Source organism: Canis lupus, chromosome 1 (genome assembly GCF_003254725.2).
Source record: "Canis lupus dingo isolate Sandy chromosome 1, ASM325472v2, whole genome shotgun sequence".
Taxonomy (NCBI): Eukaryota; Metazoa; Chordata; class Mammalia; order Carnivora; family Canidae; genus Canis; species Canis lupus.
In genome coordinates, this window is record NC_064243.1 from 120521445 (window position 1) to 120542500 (window position 21056).

Consider the following 21056-nt stretch of genomic DNA (forward strand, 5'->3'; position numbering starts at 1 on the left):
CTTTTCTTTGCCATTGGGTTCAGCTTCATAAATCCTCTTGCAGTAATGAGGTTCAGCAGTGCCACCCTGGCAGTGAGCTAATGAAAGGGGGAGGGTGAAGCGGCTCATGGCTGTCTGACACATTTTTTTCCTTTAAAATTTACTATGCAGATGTCAAGCTGCGGGACGATTACTTCAAACATGCTAATTTTTATCTTGCTTTTGTGTCAGCCCTTTGCCATTAAAAAATAAATAAATAAAAGGACTAACCTTACTCTCCACTTAATTCCATTCTTTTTTTTCCCTCCCCACCCCAAGTCACATTTTTTTTTTTTTAATAACCCTGCGGTGTGTGACTGCTGGCGACTCTGACACCCGCGTGGCCTTTTTTTGCAGGTATCCGGGGGCAGAGCCTTGTTGGGGGGGGGGTTGTTTTGTTTTGATTTGGTTTTGGGAATTTTTTTTTTTTTTTTTGTGCCATTGGAAGGGCAGGGGGAGGATAAAGTGCGATTTCCCCAGGCCTCCCATCAGCCTGCCCTAAGTATGCACTTGAAACGTCGGAGAATTCATTTCAGAGTTCTGGAACTAAATCCTGGTGGAGAAGAGCTCCACCATGCCAAACAGTCGATTTCCTTTTCAGCGGAGTCATACATCACTGACCCACCCTTCCCTCCTGACAGAATGACATATGTCATTTATCATATGGGCCCCAGCCAGACAACGGGGAGGGGAGGGAAGCCCAGTCCATGTGATGCCGTCTCCTCCTCTCAGTCCTGAACCGTCGTAGGCTTGCAGAGAGAGGCTGCTGATTTGGCGAGAGGGACGGGGAGGAGGGAGGAGAGGCAGGGGCGAGGGGAGGCGAGAGCCTGCTCCGCGTGTGGATGGCTGTCTGGGCGTGTGGCGTGGCGGGCGCGAGATTGGCAGAGGCGCGGAAGAGGTTATGTTCTTTCATATTATCTGCTAAACCACACTGTTCAGCCTTTGACGCTCTTCTGACTCCCCCCCCCCGCCCCCCGCCGGCCCCCACTCCCCTTTCTCCTTTTCCTTCTGTTTTCCCCTTTAGTAGTCGAGGAAAACAGCCACCAGGATCCGGGGCTGACAGGTATCATTCAAGCCACCCTGGCTTGTGAGGGGTGGTGTAAATGAATCTCAGGGCTCCTGGCTTCACATGATTCAAACATGCGTTATTGAAGATGGATGTTCCTTAAGAAAAGATTGATGGTGGATGCTGGGCTTAGGGTGCCATTTATCATTTTGAATATTATTTAGACTTGCCGTGTAAACCTGTAACTTGAGAGTTGGACGAGCTGGAGCAGGGTAGGGGCCTGCATGTGTGTGTGTGTGTGTGCGCGTGCGTGTGCGCGTGCGTGTGTGTGTGTGTGTGTTTCCATCGATTGGCCTTGGGTTCTCATTGCTGCTGACCAGATGCCCAGACACGAGCCCTCCCATTTACGATATAGAAGACACCCCCTCCCCCAAAAAAGGAGGAGTGTGTGCATGTGGGGGGGGAGAGGTTTTAATTTTGAATAATTTCCAAGGACATTTTTCCAAGGGAAAAATGAAGTATCTGTGATTTACACTAAAGCTAGCAGGCAACTTCTCTCTCTCTCTCTCTCTCTCTCCCTCTCTCTCTCTCTCTCCCCCCCCTTCTTCCCCGACAGAGGCAGTCACGTTCGAAACATTAAAATATAAACAGAGCTGTAGTTGCCAAAGCCAAGACCCTTGCCTGATTTTTTAAACTCTGTGACATGCTCTAAAAAAAAAAAATCTGTATCTGAAAAGCTTAGCACAATATAACTATTCAAAAAAAAAATACTGGTTGGCTTGGTTAGCAGTGTGAGAATGAAGAAACAGACTTCCACGTCTCGGGAATATTTCAGATAAAAAATGATCTTTTGTGGCTCCCTGCCCCTGCTCCCAGCGGCCTCCTCCCCTTGTCTGTCTGCACTCTGTCCCCCTCGCAGGCCTCAGCAGCCCCCCACCAGGACTGATGTGGACAGCTGTTTGCAGGCCCCTCCGCCGCCCGCCCACCCGCCCCGCTAATCACTTCTGCGCCTCGTGCACCCTTGAGCTCTGCTCCGGGACACCCCCACCTACTGGAAGGAGTTAGGGACGCAGGCTGGCTCGCGGACGGAGCCCCCAGCTGCTGGGAGGATCGGCGCCGCCGCCGCCGCGCCAGCCTTGCTGCCTCCTCTGCTCCCGAGGCCTCGGCGCTTGCTCTCCGGGTGGAAAACGGGAAACAGAAACTGCTGGTCTTCCTGCTGTGTCTCCTCCACCAGGGGAGCCCCGATAGTACAAATTTAATTGGCAGGCGTTCTATTAAATAGGTGACTTTATTTGGGTCTGCTAATTAAATTTAGGGCTCCTCGTATGACTTAGAGTGTGGACATTAATTTAAAAAATTGATGGGACAGAAAGTTAGGCTGCGGTCGGGTGTGTGTGTGTGTGTGTGTGTGTGTGTGTGTTTTATCTCAAGAAATGAGAATCTAGAATTGGCGGAAGGGCTGGATGTTCCTATCTTGCCTATCTTGCTGCTTCTGGGACAAACTTTTCCCTGACATGTAAAAAGCCTGCATCTACGCGGACAGGAAAGACGTGCAAATGTGGCTTGTGCACTCACGGGCTCCAGGCAACTTTGTGTGTGTGTGTGTGTGTGTGTGTGTCTATTTGAAAAAACTTTATTAGCAGCCTGACGCCTCGCACACAGGGATGACTTGGGATTCACTTTTGGTGTTGCCCAGCTGGCGCCAAAAATTGGGTAGAATCAGATTTATGTCCTTTGTTGGTGCCTGGACTCGCATCTGACTGTAAAAAAAGATGATACTGTTCCTTGCTCAGACTTCATGGAAGAAAGGAAAACTTTGATCCTCTGCCCTTGCACTTGGCCAGTGTTGGAGGAAATTGGGAGGACCAGCGCCAATTTGCAGGAACAATTGTAAACACCTTCGATACAAACGGCATCACCCCGTTTTTACCGATTAGAAAAACTTTGCCATTAATAGGTGCAAAGTCCATTTCAGGTATAATTGGTAAGGAACTGAGTGCACTCATGGGAAGAAACCTTGTTTTGTTTTTTGTTCGCTTTCCTTCTTATCCCCTTTTCTCAGTTTTATGGCTGGAGACATGATTTATTGCAGCCATCCATCTTGGGGGCTCATCCATCACACCCGGGTTGCTAGGAGATTGTGGCAGCAGCTGTTTGCTCTGAATCAGACAGAAAAGTTGTCAATCATCAAAGGCAGGTGAATAGCATTAGAAACACGCTATTGTCAGACGGAATAATTAATCAAAGAGAGAAAAGATAATTAAAAAGATATGACCCTTGCAAGTACTTGCTCTGGGTTGCCTGGAAAAAAAAAAAAAAAAAAAAGGAAAGAAAGAAAGAAAGAAAAACTGCCTGGTCTTTTCTAGACACTTAAGCAGCTGAGGGCTGATAAAATATGCACTCTGCAGTGCATAGTTTTTAATTAATTGAAAAAGGTTCAACATTCAAAGACGATGCTGGAGAAAAGTCCGATTATGAGCAGAAGTAATATTTATTGTTTGCATGAAGGGCTTGACACCCAGTTCTAACTTTCTGTCGCACATGTCCGGCCTCTCTGGCTGGAGGAGGCACGGGCTGGGGTCTTCAGGTAGCGTGCCAGCTCCCGTCCTCTGGGCTCCCCTGGCTGTCACGCGAGGCTGTGGAGGAGAGCCTCAGACCTGAGCAACTCTGCGAGCCTGGGCCACATGTCCTGCCGCACAGCTCTGCTGGGGTGGAACTGAATTCCTTAGATAAAACAAGAATTTTTTTTTTTTTTTTTTTTTTTTTTTTTAACCAAGGTGGAAGGCTCGGAAAGCGGGAAAGCGTGCCATACGGTCTACCTGCAGGCTGCGCGGAGAGAGCGCTGTAGAGCTTCACCTGCCCGGGAACGTGCTCCAAATGGCACACGCGCTGGGTCCCCCAGGAGACCTTGTAACCCGTCTCGGTGTGGCCCCGCGAAGCCTACGGGTGACTTCCATCCCCAGTGACATAACCCTGGCATCCCATTCTGAGGAGACCCTCCCAATGACAACCTAGAAATAATTTTGGGTGCCCGTTTCAGTCTCAGAAATATTCATAGATTAGGAAGTCATCCTTGCCTTCTCTGAAGCTAAAATATTCTGGAGAAATTGGAAAACGTATTAAAGACTAGATAGAAAGTGGCATCTCTGGAGTTGCTTTTCAGTTAAATATGCTGCAAGCCCTGAAACAGATCTACTCTTTTATTTTTGGATACTATGCTTGATTTTCACACCATTCTCTTCCCAAAGAATAGCAGGACTACTAAAATTAGCAGGAGGAAAAAAGGCTTGAATATTAGAATTCATGGGAAGGGAGAAAGCAACACTTTTTTAGTTGGGACGCCGCTTTCAGGGTGCACCCTGTCGGAACACCGGGAACTCCAGCCCTCAGCTCCCCACCGGCGGCGGCGGCGCTGCGGATTCGCTGGGGAGCATCCCGGGGGAGTCCCCGGCGGCTGCACCTCGCCCTGTGACGTCCACCTGCTCCCATCGTGCACTGGGAGCCCCCTAGGGGTGACACAGGGCCGGCCTTGTGGTGCCAATGAGTGCCAGAGAGAAAGAGAGAAGTGAATGCTCAGAGGAGGGGAGGCACCTGCCGGACTCACGGGAGCCCCCACGGGGGTCTCACCTGTTCGGGTGCCCGGAGCAGGTGCTTCGGTCCAGAGCGTGACCTCCAGGGAACACACGACTTTGACTTCAGGGCGCCACCTGGGCCCTTGAGCCACGGCCCCTTGGTGGCCTCCTGAGATCTCCGGTCGGACGGGGAGTCTCCTGAGCTCAGAGACGTTGTCCTTGAAGGTTGACGTTTTCTTGGGCGAGATCCGTTCAGGAGCTGCCATGGGCTGCAGGCCCGGGAGGCCGGTGGCGGTGGGGGACGCCCGCCCGGGCTCGGGCGCCTCCCTGCGACGTCCTGGGGGTCTTGAGGGGCCGGGAGGCGGGGAGGCCCCCATCGCCCTTGGGATCCGGCCCTTCGGAGACACACAGTGGAGGTAGTTCCCGTTGGCCCTCAGGGAGGAATCCTTGTGGTCTCGTCTCCCCGTTGCAAGTTGCACGTTCGTTGCCTAATGTCAGCCAAGGCGGTTCCGCGATGTGGCGGTTCATGGGGCGAGGGCAGAGGAAGGGACTTCCCTGGGAGTCATTTCCGGCAGATTTATGGATCCGCAGGTAAAACCTATCAACCTTCAGTGCTCGTGGAATCAGGTTGAGATTTGCTCCCCCTTAAAACCAAGGGAAACAAAGACGAGGACAAAAGGGCAAGTCTCTAAGTTTTGAGAAGTTCATGCGGGTCATGGGGCGGGGTGGGATCGGGTGCTCCCTGTGGTCCCAGATGGCCCCTGGCGTCTGTTCCAGTGACCCACAAATAAGGGAGAGGCCGAGGGGTTGGGAAGGAGGGAAGGGCGGCTCGGTTACTCTTCAGAGGAGGTTTCGGTTCTGCGAGTGTGCGCTTTGGCCACAATTTGGGCGTCTCTGTCCCTGGGGTATCGCTTCTAGGAGAAGGGAGGGGCATGAACAGGGGGTCCCTCGTGTCTCGGGGGGCGGGGGTGTGTGCGGGCTGCAGCCACCACGTGCCTGAGTCCCGTTACGGCAAGAAAACGAGGGACTCCGCCGACCCCCGTGTCCCCCGATGGAAGCCGGGGTGGGTGGGGTTACCTGGGAGTCGCTCTGGGCTTTCCCGGCCCCCACCCCGCTGGCTCTGCCTGGAACCTCGGGGTGCCCTAGAGGGGGCCAGGGGGCGCGGATCCACCGGCGGGACCCCCTGCAGGTGGAGATGGTCTGAAACACTCTGGAGACCCCAGAACGCCAAGGAGGGGTGGTCACGAGTCCCCCGCCTAACGCTTTTGGAAGGTTTGGGGCAGGGGCAAGGATTCCTATTTGCAGGAGGAGAAGTGGGGGTGAGCGGGGGTTTCCACGCCGCCGTCCCCCCTCTTGCCGGTCCGTTTCCTGCCTTTGTTTCGGCCCCGGGCCCGGAGGACAGGGCTCTTCCCTGCCTCCTAGCCAGCGGGCCCCACGTCGGCGCAGCGTGGCGGCGATGTTCTCGAGCTTTCCTGTGTAACGGCGCGAGGCAGCGGGGACACGCGGCTACGTGACCCGGGTCCCTACCGAGGTGGTTCGGCGAATAAGTAATAGAACAAACACACAGTCAGCTGGGCGGAGGGAAATAAATAAAATAACAGCGTGTTCTTGCCTCTCGGAGCCGTGCAACACGCGTTTGTTCAAATTGGGTCCTGGAGCTCCGGCCCCGGTGCTCCCGCGTGGGTGGGAGGAGGAAGGGTATTATTTGGAAACACGTGTACTCGCTCCTCGCGGAAGAAGTAAAGTATTTAACATTTCTCCAAGGAAAACATCTTTCATTACTTGACGTGTTCTGCGGTAATGATTTTTCAGTTCAACAAACAAGGCCTTAGCAGCGTCCGCGCGGGAACCTGGCTGAGGTGGGTGGCGGGGCCGTTTTGGAGGGGACCTCGCGGGCCCAGGGGAAGGGCACCCGGCAGGTCGCAGGCGGCCACGCAGCTCGGGCCACGCGGGGCTGGGCGTGGGTGCGGGGTCGGCCCCGCGGCCTGTGGGCCCAAGACGGGCCAGGCTGACGTGGGTCGTCGTTGCGAGCAGAGCGCTGGGTGCTTTGGGGTGGGTTTGCCTACAGAGGTGGCGCCTGCGGAGTTGGGCCGAGGGTGGGTTAAAGATGGTCCGGGGTGAGCGGGGGCCCTCGTGGGCGTGTGTGCACCTGTGCGGGGCCAGTGGGGCTGCCCCTGCCCTGCACCCCCGCCCCGGGGTAGCGCCTTCCTGGTTCGGGCAGTGCAGGAGGCAGCTGCAGCGCTCCAGGCCCCACAAGGTGGGGTGAGGCCCAGCATGCGCTCCGCTCCCGGGGAGCTCACCTGTGGCCCCTCGGCTCCCAGGGTCCCCCTGAGTACTGCGGCCCGCGCCCTTGGTCTCGTTTCCCCGTCTCCCGTCGTATGTGATGGGCAGGTGGCAGGCCTGCCAGACGTGGCTCGTTCCCGGCTTCACCTTGCCTTCCCATCGCAAGGTGTCCCTCAAGTTAGAGGTGGCGAGCCCCAGCCTCATCGTCCCCAAGTCTCAGTTCTCTGCGCCGCAGTCCCCGCCAAACGGAGAAGGCGCGTGCCTGGGTACATGGGGCTGGGTGGGGGGGGGGGGGCGGCTTCCTGCAAACCTGGCTCTTGACCTCCGTTCCCAAATAGGGCCGGTGACCCCAGGGCGTCCGTCCGTCCGTCTGTCCGTCCTTTGGGGCTGGAGGTGGCCTGCTGCGGCCCCGCCTGCCCGGTGGCTGCTTCCGTCCTGCCAGCGCGGGGAGCGCAGCGGTTCGCACTGTTTATGCATTCCAGGGGTATTAAGCAGTTAGGTTACTGGAACTGTGGCGGAGCTTGGGGGACCGCATTCTGGGCTGTGCCTCTGTAATCAATTACTGAGCATATCATGAAATTCCAGATGTAATAATAAAGTTTATGATGATTATATTGTCAGGAGGCACGGAGCACAGCACCTCATTGACAACTGCAGGAGCCGGGGGGTGAGCCCGCGTGTAGGCCGTGGTGTTCGGCTATGACAAAGGCTCTTACCACGGAAGGATAATTTTGCCCTTTGGCAGCAACTGTGCACTTTTTTTTTTTTTTTTTTTGTGAATGGGAGCGTTCCTGTTTGGAGACCCAGTGGAGAAGGCGCACCCACGTGCCACCTCCACCTCGAGGTTGCCCCTGCCCAGAGGAACCTGGAACCGGGGTGGCGAGCGGGGCTGGGGGTGGGGGTGTCTTTGCAGTCAGGGAAGCGGCCCGGCAGGTGCTCAGCCGCTCCACCTCGGAAATAGCCTCCTCGCCTTGTGAAGGGACGGTGTGCTCCGCTGCGGAAATGCGAAACGGACGTTCTATGAAAATCAATAGACTCACGGCCCGGCCGGGTGGCTCCGACACCCCGGTAGGTGGCCACCGGTGGACACACACGACCCGGGGCGCGTGGCCACTGCAAGGCGGCCAGGCCAGCTCCAGCCTGCTTCCCGGCGACCGTGTGGACTTCCGTCTCCCTCTGTGTCTGTGACATTTCCAGAAAAATGCGTCTTCACCGAAGGGCTTTCCCAGCACCAGCGAGCCGGCCGGAGCGGCAGTTACCAGGTTCCACGGCGCGCGTGTCGCCGGGCTCCGCCGGGAAGGCCGGTCACCGTGCTGGTCTCGGTGCTCGTGGGAATGTAGATTAATTTTTTAAAAACAATGGGCAGCAGACGTGAGATGGGGATGAAGACCAAAAAATTAAAAATAAATAAATAAATAAATAAGTGATTGCAAACTGTGAAAAGAGTGGATGCCCCCTTTCAATTCGCAGGCGCGCCAAAAATGGGTACTAAATCGCTGACCTAGGGGAGTGGTTTTACAGACCTGCTTCCCAAAGTTCCAGTGCAGGTGAGCTCAGGAAGGCTGCCCGTGGCTCCTGCGTGAGCCCCGTTTCTCAGGTGCTTTGGCGCAGCCAGAGGGTGTCTTAGGGCCACATCGGGGGTCTCTCCTTGGGCCCTTGGAAGGAGGGCGGGGGTTCTTGGCCCTGCTCTTGGGTAGGGCCGCTCCAAGGTGGAGGCAGATTCTGGGACACTCTCGTCTGCTCAGAATGAGCCTGACAGGGTCGGCCGTTCCCCTCGTCCCCCCCCCCCCCCGGTTGGGGACGTGCCCATCTCTGTCCCGCGGCGCCAGCCCCACAAGGCCAGGCTTCCCTGCATGGAGCCGCCTCCCCGCCAACAGGAACCACCAGGACGGCGTGTTTCTGAGCACCTCTGTGTGTCCCGGATCGCCCTCCCGCGTGGGCTGCTTCGTGACGGATAGGAGCTAGGAGTTCCTGACGTGGGTTTTTTTTTTTTTTCTTCCTTCCTAAACAGAACTTGACTACTTGTTAAAAAGCTCATTGATGATTTGAGTCCAAAGGGATGTGGACCACACAGCCTGTCGGCGAACTACATTTGTTTGTATCTCCCCACCCTCCTGGCAATCTCGGGTGGGAGGTGGTGGAGACTGGAGGCGGGAGGGAATGGGCTGGAGGAGTTCCAGTTGGGTGCCGCTGGTGGGAGGCCCTGGGCCGTGATGGGACGGGGTGCGGGCTGGGGGGGACCTGGGACCCCAGTGGCTGGGGGTCCCGGACTTTGCAGCGTGGAGGCCACGTCCCAAGGCCTCTGCGTGCGGCCCCCCGTCCAGGCGTGCCGGCCAGCCACCTCGGAGCTGCCCCCTTGTCCACTAGAAGTTTCTAGAAGCCCAGGAGCTGACGCAGGGCAGGAGACTGGAGGTCCACTCCGAGAAGCTGCGGACAGATTTTCGTGAGAGTTTTATTTTTTTGCCCCCAACCCCCCCCCGCCCGCCCACCACCACCCAGTTTCAGACTCTCATGGAAGGCAGAGCTGTTCCAGAGAGAAACCAACCTTTCAGTAATCACAAAGCGGCTTTTATGAATTAAAAAAAAAGAAAAAGATCTTGACCCTCTTTGAAAGGAAATAAAGGAGGAACCCAGTGTAAGGAAAACAGAAAAAGCTGATATTACAGTTTTTGTGATTACTCACATCCTAGGCTGGAGCTTGAGGAAGCCAGTTATAATGGAATTTCATTTTTTTTTTCTCTCTCTCTCTTCCTACTTGCGCCTCTGCTCTCTTATTTTTCATTAGAATGAGGAGTGGTTCGTACTGGGTGTGAAAAAAATCTTATTTTTTTTTTGGGGGGGGGCGCATGTGGTCCTTGTTCTCAGCTGCCCGAAGGCCGGTGGCACCGGAGCTAGGATGCTGCGCCCTTTGTCGGTGTCTCTCCACCTGGGGGTGGGGGGGCTGCAGGTGAGCAAGGAGCAGAGCCCCCCCCTCCCAGCCGCCCTCCTTGTCCCAGATGTGCTGTGCCCCCCCGGGGCCCTCCCGCGGGCTCCCCGCACCGGCGGCCTTGACACGGGGCCTTTTACCCAGGTAAGCAGACAGCCCCAAAGACCATGAATAATTCACCTTCAGATATTCGGAGGTGAAAAATCTAAAGCCATCTAGTGGTTAGTTATTATTAGTAGCCACTTTATTAACACCGTTTTTAAAGATTATTTTATTGCCGTTAGTATGCACGTTGCCGGTAGCAGTTCACCAATTTCGCCGGTGAGCAATGAGGCCGGGGCTGTGACCAAAAGCAGAGACGCCTCCCCTCTGGCTAAATTAAATAAATGTTTGTGCAAGCACACTTTGGTGTGCCTGTTGTGAGGGCTGACCTTATACCACTAATTTCTCGGCGTGCTCGGGAAGATGGTAATTGTGGTAACATGATATAAATGTAAACTTTAGCTCCGCTTACACAGAACACACAAGACAGCTTGACACCTTCATTTCAGCAGTAAGAAATTACCACTGTCTCTGATTTCTTGCTCCGAGCTTAGGTGACCAAGCCAAGAAGTAATTACACAATTAGGGTTGACAAAGCAGTTCCTGTAACGTTTCTTCCCCTTGAGTTTGGGCCGCGCGTTTCCATCCCGCGTTTTCCATACCTTTGTCATTAATAACAAGATACCCATTTTTTTTTTTCCCGTGTAATAAATTTGCTCACCAAGATTGGGGAGGCTTGTAGAATTTAATGAAGATACGGGAGCGTTGACTTCTACAAGTGTGGCGCTTTGAAGTTTACAGGTAGACGTCGGGGGAGTTGATGTGTCACCCCTCCGGGGGGATGACTAACAAGTCGCACATAAGCAGGCAGCGGTGGAAGGTACTCCCGTGTAGGCGACAACGAAAATAGAGATTTTTTTTTTTTTTTGAAAAAATATGCAGATAAGGGACAAGGGCTCGTCTGAGAGGCTGCCTCCTGGAGGCTGACTTCCCTGGCTAAGCTTCCAGACCATTCTTTTTTTTAATTTTTATTTATTTTATTTTTTAATAAATTTATTTTTTATTGGTGTTCAATTTGCCAACATACAGAATAATCCCCAGTGCTCATCCCGTCAAGTGCCCACCCCAGTGCCCGTCACCCAGTCACCCCCACCCCCCGCCCACCTCCCCTTCCACCACCCCTAGTTCATTTCCCAGAATTAGGGGTCTCATGTTCTGTTTCCCTTTCTGATATTTCCCGCTTATTTTTTCTCCTTTTCCCCTTTATTCCCTTTCACTATTTTTTATATTCCCCAAATGCTTCCAGACCATTCTTTACTCTTCAGTTACCATATCTGCAGGAAGTATACGGGGTTCTCATTAATTGTTCACTGATTTAAGATTTGAATCTTCTCTTTGGAGGCCTAGTTTACCAGGTAGGCCTGACCCTTACTTAGGGGGAAAAAAAAAAAAACACACAAAAAAAATAAGAGTTTCTCCCTTTTTATTTGTTACTGGGCTCTGGAAGGAGCCAGACGATGCTTTCTGGGAAAGAATGATGAACCTGTTCCTTATAATTTAACTGGCCAGTCCTTGCAGAAGATATTCTGGAAACTTGTGTGTTTACTAGCACCTCATTATGCAAGCAGGCCTGGAGCACTGATGGCTCGACCAGGGTCCTCCTGAAGCCGGTTAGCCCCGCTGCCCACGGCAGCCCGGCCGCCCCCCGCCACCCCGAGAGCCCGTCCCCAGCCTGGGGTGCCCGCAGCACCCGCCCCACACCCCCTTCCCGTTTCGCAGCCGAGGACTCTTGCACACATCCAGGCCTTTCCCCACACACCCCATCAGAGGAGCAGCTCGGGGATGCCACGCGGTCCTTCCCTGAGGTGGGTTTATCATTTCATTTTTCAGCAAGATGCGCTGGTCCTGGGTGGATCCTAAGTGAATTCTAGCCGGGGTCCTGGATAAAAGTTATTATTTCTTCTGACAGACTTTATAGCAACGTTTTTCTTAATTATTCTTGATGTTTTGCCCATTATACCATTAGCTTCTTCAGAGGACAGAGATAAATAGCTGGTATCCACAAGAACAAAGTGTGAACTGAATGCATTTAATTATTGATATCTCAGTAACTAAAGGTTCTGAAATGATGTTGTCAAATGCCTTAGTGATCTGAAGGCAGATGTATTGGTTTGCAGATGCAACCAGAGACACTGTCCAAATAAACCCTGGAAAGGGGAGAGCACTACGCAAATAAGAGAATATGGCAGTTGGTTTCCTCATTTCTTTTAGGCTTTCCCCTCCCCACCAGTATAATTGGTCTCGTTGCATGTATTGAATTTTGAGGTGTAGGTAACACGCAGGATACCTTTTTAGGTGCGTGATGCCCTACAGATTGCCTGCGTACTAGCATCTTTTGGTAAAATGCCTGGTCCAGTTGTATATAGATGGCGTGGGCCTGCATGTGTAGGGACGCGCGTGTGTCACTGTGCGTGTTCGAGCACAGATACACGCACGCAGGTACGTGTACGAGTACCTTGGTTGAAGCAAGTGTTTTCACGGTCTTGTTCTTCCCAAAGGGAGTTTTTAAAACTCGCCTCGTGCATGTTTTCCAACAGAAGCAGAATGCTAGCCAATAATTACATCCCCCCCCCCACCCTACCTTTCATAAGCTCCTGGGGCCCTTTCATGTGTAGGGAAGGAAGGGTTTTTCAGGTATTTATCCCGTTACGTCGGCGTAACTCATCACATCTTTAATTATTTCAATTTTCTTTTTGCTTTACTACCTCTAACAATGTGGGAATGTGATTCCCAGGCTTTAAAACGTCTATGGAAAAGCATCGCTGCTGGGCAGACATGCACCTCGTGGCCCCGAGGCTCAACGTCTAGCGCGGCAGGCGGCGGGTCTTGGGAGAGAAGGGAACTGTAGGAACACATCACGTATGGCTGTGGAATTAGTATTAATTATTATTTTTTGAACGTCTGGCCTAAGGTACTGCTCAACGTGATCATGATAATTATATATGTTTTCTTACGGCCTTTTACTCGCTTGCTGCTGCTTTGCAGAAACAAAACCGAGGCCTCTCAGCAGTCTGGTGAGCGCTTCGCATTCTGGACGGTCACGCGCGTTTCTATCGCAGGGCCGGGCCCTGCTTCTCTCCTGGAGCTTTGGGTTTCCCTGCCCTTGCATCCTGGTCCTCGTTGCTGAGGGTTTGTTTCAGGACTCGGGGCTGCATGAGGCTCTGGGAGGATATTTATTTGAAGTTGCACAGATGTTTACAGTAAGAGAGGCCGAGACATGGGCACTCAGAGAGCACAGCTAACCTCACACAGAGGGGCCGCCTGTCCTTAATGCATTCCACGTGCTCTGTGGTCTCTCACGGCAGCAAACACGCAGCCTTGTCCGGCTGCTTACTTGGAAATTAGATAATGAGTCTCCGTAAGGTCCTTGCCCCACACCCTGACATTTCAGCTCCATGAGAAAGTGGCAGAGACTGGTATCTCAGGAGAGACAAGCCCCACTCTCACTCCGAGGGCTCCGAGTATCCGGACGTGGGTGTGCACGTGTGTGCATGCACGCACGTGTACGCGCGCACACATGTGCACGCACATGCACACACACGCCCAGGCTTCCATGTGTGCAGGGCTCCTCTGCAGAAGCTCTGGATACAGAGCCCCGCAAGGTTTGACAGTAGCTTCCCCTCATGTGAAACTAAATGCATTTTAATTTTTTTTTTTATTAAAAAAGCAATAATGCACCAGATACAAAATCCAAGAGAACCAAAGGGCAAACAATTAAAGGAGAGCTCCCCTCCCGAGGGGCAAGCCCGGTTGCCGGCTTGTGGTGTATCTTCCTGGATCCTTAAAATCGTAAATGCACATACCCACCCCTACGTCGTACCTTTCGACTTGCAACCAGAAATACATCTCAGATGTCTGCGGTTTACTCTGACGTGCCATCCGAAAGGAGGACACGCGAGTGGATGGATAAACACATATGTGATGGAGCGAGGAAAGTAAAACGTTAAAGTTAGAATCTAGGTGGTGGGTGGGTATATACGGGTAAGTAAAATTCTTTCAACTCCGCTCTCTGCATTACAGCTCCGTGAGAAAATGGTGGCAAAACCTGTGTCTCAGTGGCCACGCTGTATCACGTTAGGTTGTGTCCCTTGTTGTTTATGGTATTGTGTTCCTCGGGGCCACCTCGGGGCCACCTCGTGCTTTCTGGGGGTGGCGTTTCCTCCGACGAGTGCATTCCCCTCGGGGTGGACGTTCGGGTTGCTCCCTGTCTTTCCTTTGGCCAGCCTGGGCACCCCGAGCACCCTGCACGGCCCTCATGCGGCGATCATCCTTCCATTTACATCTTGGTGGGGTACGGTCCTCAGAGGGGGAGCTGCTAGCCGAAAGGGTGTGTGCAAGCGAACAAAATGATAAATACCCCAAATTGTTCTCCAAAAAGGTTGCACGCATTTCCCCTCCCACAGCCATGTGGGAGTGTGCTCGTGACGTTAACTGGCTGTCAGAGCTTAGGTAATGCAGCAGCCCGGCCGGCCTCCCCTCCTCCCGCCTCGCAGGGCCGAAAGCATGTCTCCACGCGTCTAAAAAAAGGATACGAATGTGAAAGTAGACGCGTCCCCGTAGGAATCTCAGACTTTGGGCCCTTTTTATTCACATCTTCTGGATGACAGAAAAAATAGGTATTAAGTTCCCAGGATCAGAGCCCTTTAGATTCAGCGCATTTGATGGATGGACAGAAAAACCAGAGTCCAGCATTGGAGAGAGAACAGCCCGGGTGCTCGCGGTCACCGCCTGGCCGAACCCAACTGGCCAAGGCGTGGAGTGATTTAAAAGCTGGCTCTGTGCTCGGGCTGCGGAAGGCTGCTCCCCCGGCGTCCCTGTCACCTGAGGATGCTCGCGGGGCCCGCGGCCCGGACGGAGAGGCGCTGTGGCTGTGCGTCCGCTATGTTTAGCTCCTGCCGAGCGCGGCGAGGTGGCTGGCCACCGCATGCAGCGCCGTAGATAATGACCGTACAACGCTGCAAATGTCCTTTTGGGTTTTGGCTGAATAATATTTAAGGATTTTGAAACAGTGACTTAATTGTGTTTTTATGTAATTGATGGCATCGTAGTAAAATGTATTGAGACACCACATCAGCATTTTCCTAACTGTTCCTTGGAGAAAAATATGCTCATATGAAAATGGTTTCTTCACTTTCCACTCATGGAATCGAGGGGGGATTTAAAAAAAAAAAATATATATATATATATATCACTGCGCTTCCGTGGAATCACTGTGCCCAGAGAGTCTCTAATTTTAAAGTGTCTTCCCCTCCGGACTTGGCCTACATTGTGCAAGGATACCTCCGCCTCTCCAAGTTGGGTGGCTGTGCCTTGTTTTGGAAGGCAATGGGCGTGCAGGGAGAGGGCCTATTGTGTCAGGAAGTCGGTTGGCAAAGGCTGCCTGGGCAGATTTCGGGGAAGTCCCATACACGGCAGGTCAGCATGCGGCCTCCAACCCGGAGTGGGGTGTTGGGGGGGTCCCCGCTGCTGCAGCCCCTTCCAAGGCCTGGCCTCAGGCCTCTCCTCACTGCTTTGGGTTTGCAAGCAGGGGGAGGCGGGGAGGGCGAAGGAAAGGACTCTTGACTCTTACGCAGCTCCCGGCGGCACCTGAGAAATCGGCGCGTTGAAATAAAACCGTATGAGTTGTCCCCGGGTTGGCGCAATGGTGTGCACGGGGATGGGGATCGAAGTCAACTGTAAGAATGAACTTGGGGCCAAATCTTGCTACTCGAGATCTCAGATCGTAAAACCGTAGAAGTGAAAATTGTAACAGTTGCTTTCTAATTATGGAAAACTCACAGGTCTCCTAGTCTCCTAAAGCAAAAAAAATAATAGTAGTGCTTTAAAAGCTCCACTGGCCGTGTTCCTAGGGCTGGGATCCCGGGCGCCTCTCGCCCGTCCTGGAGGCCAGCAGTGCGTGGTTGTGCACGGACTCCGGGCCCTCGCCCGTGCAGGCTGACGGCCCGCCCGAGAGCCGGCCCAGTTGGTGTGCCTCAGACAGGCTGACCTCCTGCCTTTGGTTGCCACGTCGGGCCCTGGTCGATCCCCACCGCGAGGGCGGCCCGCACGCAGCCTGCTGCCCACCGTTGCTGCTGCAGGTGCATGGACGGGCCACCCAGGGAGGACGCCGCAGCATTTCCAGATGCACAGGGGCCCGTGTACGCGTGTGTGTGCAGGGCTGCAGCCTTGCACCATTTGGGACAGAACCTTCCCGAGCTGTGGGGCAGCGTGGCAAAGTTGTCATGGACCCAGGTTGTCACGTGGGGGCAAGGGACAAAGGTGGGTCTGTCCCGCTGTGTCTCCTGGGCAGAAGCCAGGCCCCTCTGGGGGCCCCGGTATGGATGTCGCTGCGGGTTTACGAAGGTGACGGAGTCATCGGGGTGTCCATAATCCCGCTGTGCCCCGCCGGGCGCCCAGAAACCTCACGTGCTCCTGCCTCGTAGAGTTCTTCGACTTTGAATCCTCGTAGAGGTGAGAAACAGAAACCTCAACAGACGTCAAGGAAAAAAGAAAAAAAGAAAAAGAAATAGAAAAGGAAACATGGGCACTGACCGAATGATGCTTTTTGTCTTTTCACTTAAATGGCAAGGCTCATAGGTCTTGATGTCTGAAATAAAGTATCGTGAAACCCACCTCCAGGAGCTCGTCGTGGAATCCTGGTGTTCTTTCTCTTCTCATTTTTAAAACACTTCAAGCCCTGGAGGAGCAGAGACGGCCGGTGCCCGTCGTGGAGACCCACGGGAGGCTCTGCTCCGGAGCCTGAGGGCCGGGCGGCGGCGGGCTGCAGTGGGTGCTCCCTGCTGGGACAGGGCGCCTGGCCTCTGGCGCCTGGGACTGTGGACGGTCTCCCCTTCGGGGCTGTCTCAGCTCTCACGACCGACCGAGGCGTGTTTAAAACAGCTCCCGCGGGAGAGAAATGCTCACCCCTCAACGTTGCGTGGAAAGAAGCAGGTTGCCCAACACAGTACACACCCAACACACATGCACGCGTGCACAGGCACACGCACGCTTGCCCGTGTGATGATAGGAAAAAAAAAAATAAAACTAAGTACCCCAAACGGAAGTCATCTTTCTTCTTTTCTTCTGCCCTCATTCACTAATTCATTCACTTATTCACTCACTCAGAAATTCAGTGCTTCTCACTTCGTTTACTCCTGGCCTCGACTCTTGCAGGCAATCTCTCTCTCTCTCTCTCTCTCTCTCTCTCTCAGCCTAGAGGGGAAGCTGCACGTCCCACACGGGCCCTGCTGTTGCGCATGTCAGGGAGACCAGAGGATGCGTGGCCTCCGTAGCCCACACTGGGTGCTCCTGACCGGGCTGCCCGGCTCCCGTTGGGACCCTTGACTTTCCCAGACCTGAGTCTGTTTTCCCACAGCCCCGGCGCTGGTGGGTGTTTAGTGCAGTTCCAGGTGGAGCCTGAGGCCCCCGTGAAGCTTCGTAAAAGTAACGGAAAGTACTCATTCTCTAACGAGGAGCTAAAAAGCAGCACACCCGAGAAGAGGCACCTGTGGGGCACTTCGGGGGCACGTCCGAGGGTGCCGTGAGGGCAGGCACTGGGGCTGGGAGCAGTGCCCGGCCCCGTCCGTGCACCTGACACCCCCTGAGCAGAGGCCTTCGCCTCTCCATCATTACCTGGCTCGACACTGGAATGATTAATGGGGTTCAGAGGATTACCTTGGAATATAAGGAGCTGGCGGGGGGGGGAGCTGGGAGGAACTTTAAGAGAAAATGATAAAATACACTATCTTACTTGTGTGTGATTACTGTCACCCTGCGACGCCGACTCCATTTTACATTCCTTACGTCGTGGGAAGCGCAAGACAATACGCGGACGCTTGCCAGGCTACGATTTGAAGGCCTTGAGGCAGAAACTCAGGTCCGTGGAGGATGTATCCTGGGGCGGCCTGGCCCGGTGGCCCGTGCTGTGCACCTGCTGAGCATCTCCACGCGGCCCTTAGGGAGCGGCACTCTCCCTTCTCCTTCTCTTGGCCTGGAGGTCAGCACTGCTCAGGACCCAGGAGCATCCTGCAAGCAGGGAGAAAAGGCTCCCCCAGAGCCCCCCACCCCCCGAGTGCCCGGGCCTGTAGCTCGAGGTCCTTGCCAGTCCAGTGGGCCAAGTCGGGGCGACATCAGCCTCCGGGCCCCACCTCCCCTTGGCCAGGTGCGCGCTAGACCTGCCTCCCTGCCGCCAGGTGGTCAGGAGCGTTGTCTGCTGGGCGGCACCTAGCACCTGGCCACGTCTTCATTACAGCGACCTGTAAAGGCCCAGGTGGGGGAGAGGTGGGTTACTCAGGGCCTCCTGAGCAGCTCCCCCTCCCTCCCCGGAGCGGGCTGGGGAAGCACGCAGCCTCCAACACTGCAGATAGCACCCCTCACGGTGGGGGGGGGGCAGAGCCTGGAGCACCTTTGCCCCTCCAGGTGTAGGCTCTTGGAAAGACAGCTTTTGCCTGGACCCTCTCCTCCTCCTCCTCCTTCTTTTTAAGGATAAATAATATTCTCACCACGGAATGTTTCAGAACAGCCACAGTGAGGGAACCTAAGGCACAGGCAACAGCAGGGATGGATCATAACATGATGTGAGTGGATGAAGCCAGTGAGGGGAGGCCTCGCACAGGCTGGCAGCCGTTTTGCTAGAGCTCGGGGGGAGCACTAACCCGGGGGTCTGGGTGCCTCTGTCCCTGGGATACCTGCCTGGTGGGCGGGGCCCCGCGGGACAGGTGTGATTCTCGGGTTGGGTCCCGGCTTGCAGATCTTTGTTTGTGGTTCTGCAGAACCCGCACCTCTGTTCTGTGAGGTTCTGCGGGGATCGAACCCACGTGAGGAATCGCTCCTGCGTGTGGTCTTGCCGATTCTTAGCATCGTTTCTGGCTCCGAGCTGGGAGTTTAGAGCCACACTGCCCCGGACTGTCCCGACGCCGTTTTAGGTCCAGGAGGTTTGCTGAGAAACCCTGCGTCACTTTTTCTTCTTTTTTTTTAAAGATTTATTTTTTTTATTTATTTATGATAGACATAGAGAGAGAGAGAGAGAGAGGCAGAGACACAGGAGGAGGGAGAAGCAGGCTCCATGCCAGGAGCCGGACGTGGGACTCGATCCTGGGACTCCAGGATCGCACCCTGGGCCAAAGGCAGGCGCCAAACCGCTGGCATGAGCCACCCAGGGATCCCCCCTGTGTCACTTCTATCAGCCGTTAACTCTGGAAAGAATTAGGCGCCGCAGGGCCCCTCGCTCCTCTCCCCGGGGCCTGCGTCTTGGGGGTGCACCTGTCTTGGGGGACACGCCGCCAACCCTGCCCCGCTTACTTCTAGGCCCTCGTCTCACTGACGGCTGGGTGCTTGAAGGCATTTTACGGTGGTTTCCGTCCTGGTGGCTATTTTCACCATTTCCCGAGTTCTCAGGGTTGAAACTTTCTCTCTGCCTGGCGGCGCTTTCGGGGGGCCTTGAGCCCCCGGCGGGCGGGCAGGTGCTTTCCTGGGGCCCGGCCGCCTCATCCTCGCGGGGACAGTGGGCTCCTGTGCAGTGTCTTCTGTGGCTCGGCTGGGGCGAGGCTCGGTCAACCTGTGCACCCGTGTTGGGCCTTTAGCCATTGTCACTTCGTGAACAGGGTTTAATTGTGTCTCATTGAACGATTTTCACCTTGATGTATCTATCTATATTCTCTCTCTCTCTCTCTCTCTCTCTCTATATATATATATATATTTAATTCCCGATGGAACCTTTCAAAAATTTATTGGCAACAATGATTTATGTGCAAAATTCTTAAGGAATAAAAAAAATAATTTTCTGTATTTTTGGATAGAAGCCTTTTGTGTTTATAGCATGCTGCTTTTATCTGCAGCGGAGCCGGGCGCTCGTGGCAGCTGCTATTCATAGCTTGCTTGTTTCTGTAGCGTTGCTAAGTTGTTAGGTGGTGATCCACACTTTCCCCAAGTCTCTCCCTGAGTCTTGCTGTTCTTTTGCTTTAGGGGAATGAACTGTGTGACACTTAGCGGGACGGTGTCGATGCATGCTCCTATGTCCAGATCTGCTCACCCGGGGAAAGCGTCTTCCCAGGCTTCACGAGACCGCCGTGGGGTCTGAGCGGAAGCTAACGAGAGGCGTTTAGCATGGCACAGGCTGGCAGGGATGCCCACGGCCGCGGGAGGGACCCACGGCGAGGCAGCAGGGATGCCGTAAAGCCATAGTCTCGGGACCAGGTGTCTGCCACACTATCGGTGACCGCATCACTTCCTTTCTGATACTGGAGATTTTATCATTTAGGGATGGCAAGTTAAGATACTTTTATTGAATGAACTTCCTGCTAAGTTTCTGAGCCGTGGCTGGGTTTATGACATAATTGCTCTACATGTTGATACCATCTTTTATCGTAATTGTTTTCCATTGTTTTTAATAAAAGGATAAAAATAATAGGAGACATTTTAGAAAGTGGGGTTTTTTTTGTTCTATTATTCATGATACTAAAAATTACCCAAAATAAGATATTTTGCAAAAAAGGATTTTGTTCCAAAAGTGACTAATTTAAATCAGTTTATACAATGAACTTGCTAATGATCCTCAGTCTCGAGGAGTGTAATGCTTTTATACTGTTATCATTTTTTATGAATAGAATTATACAAAAAGTTCCTATTGTGTTGTACAGTGAGTTTCACACAACCATCCTTTATCAACAGATGGCAACCGGCACATGAAAAATAATTAAAAAATAAAATGAAAAGAAACCGAGAATGAATTAAAGTGCTTCTTTGCGTTCTGATCTGCATTTTTGGTTTAGAATTTTTATGGTGAATTGCCATATTATCTGTTATATCAGTTTACAATGAGGCTCCTATCAGACATAAAACAGATTTATAATACCATTAAAATACAATATCAAAGAATGAATAAGCAATTCAATAAAATTACAATAACACAAAGATAAAATGAAAGCCTTTTCAATAACAGTTTTATGCAAGAACATTTTGCAGATAAATATGTGTTTATAGATCTTTTAAATGTACATTTATTATACTGTTCCTAATAGAGCCACAGGGGTTAATTTTTCCTGTGTGTTGTCTTTTATAAGTGGTTTAAAAGCTAGCTGCAAAACTCTTCAATAGATTGTTTTGAATCTTTGAATTGATTTTGGTAAAGGGAGCTTTTACAGTCCTGCAGGCGAATGTTCGCACACAAACG

At 53.2% G+C, this 21056-nt stretch overlaps 1 protein-coding gene and 1 long non-coding RNA gene across 2 annotated transcripts in view; both read left to right on the forward strand.

Moving 5' to 3' along the window:
• Positions 1-21056, forward strand: part of TSHZ3 (teashirt zinc finger homeobox 3) — a 71231-nt gene that overhangs the window by 9787 nt on the left and 40388 nt on the right. The window lies entirely within an intron of this gene.
• Positions 16901-21056, forward strand: part of LOC118352247 (uncharacterized) — a 6514-nt gene continuing 2358 nt past the window's right edge. The window contains exon 1 of the long non-coding RNA XR_004809097.2: positions 16901-21056. This exon is cut by the window's right edge and continues 1156 nt beyond it. This is a non-coding gene — a long non-coding RNA (uncharacterized LOC118352247).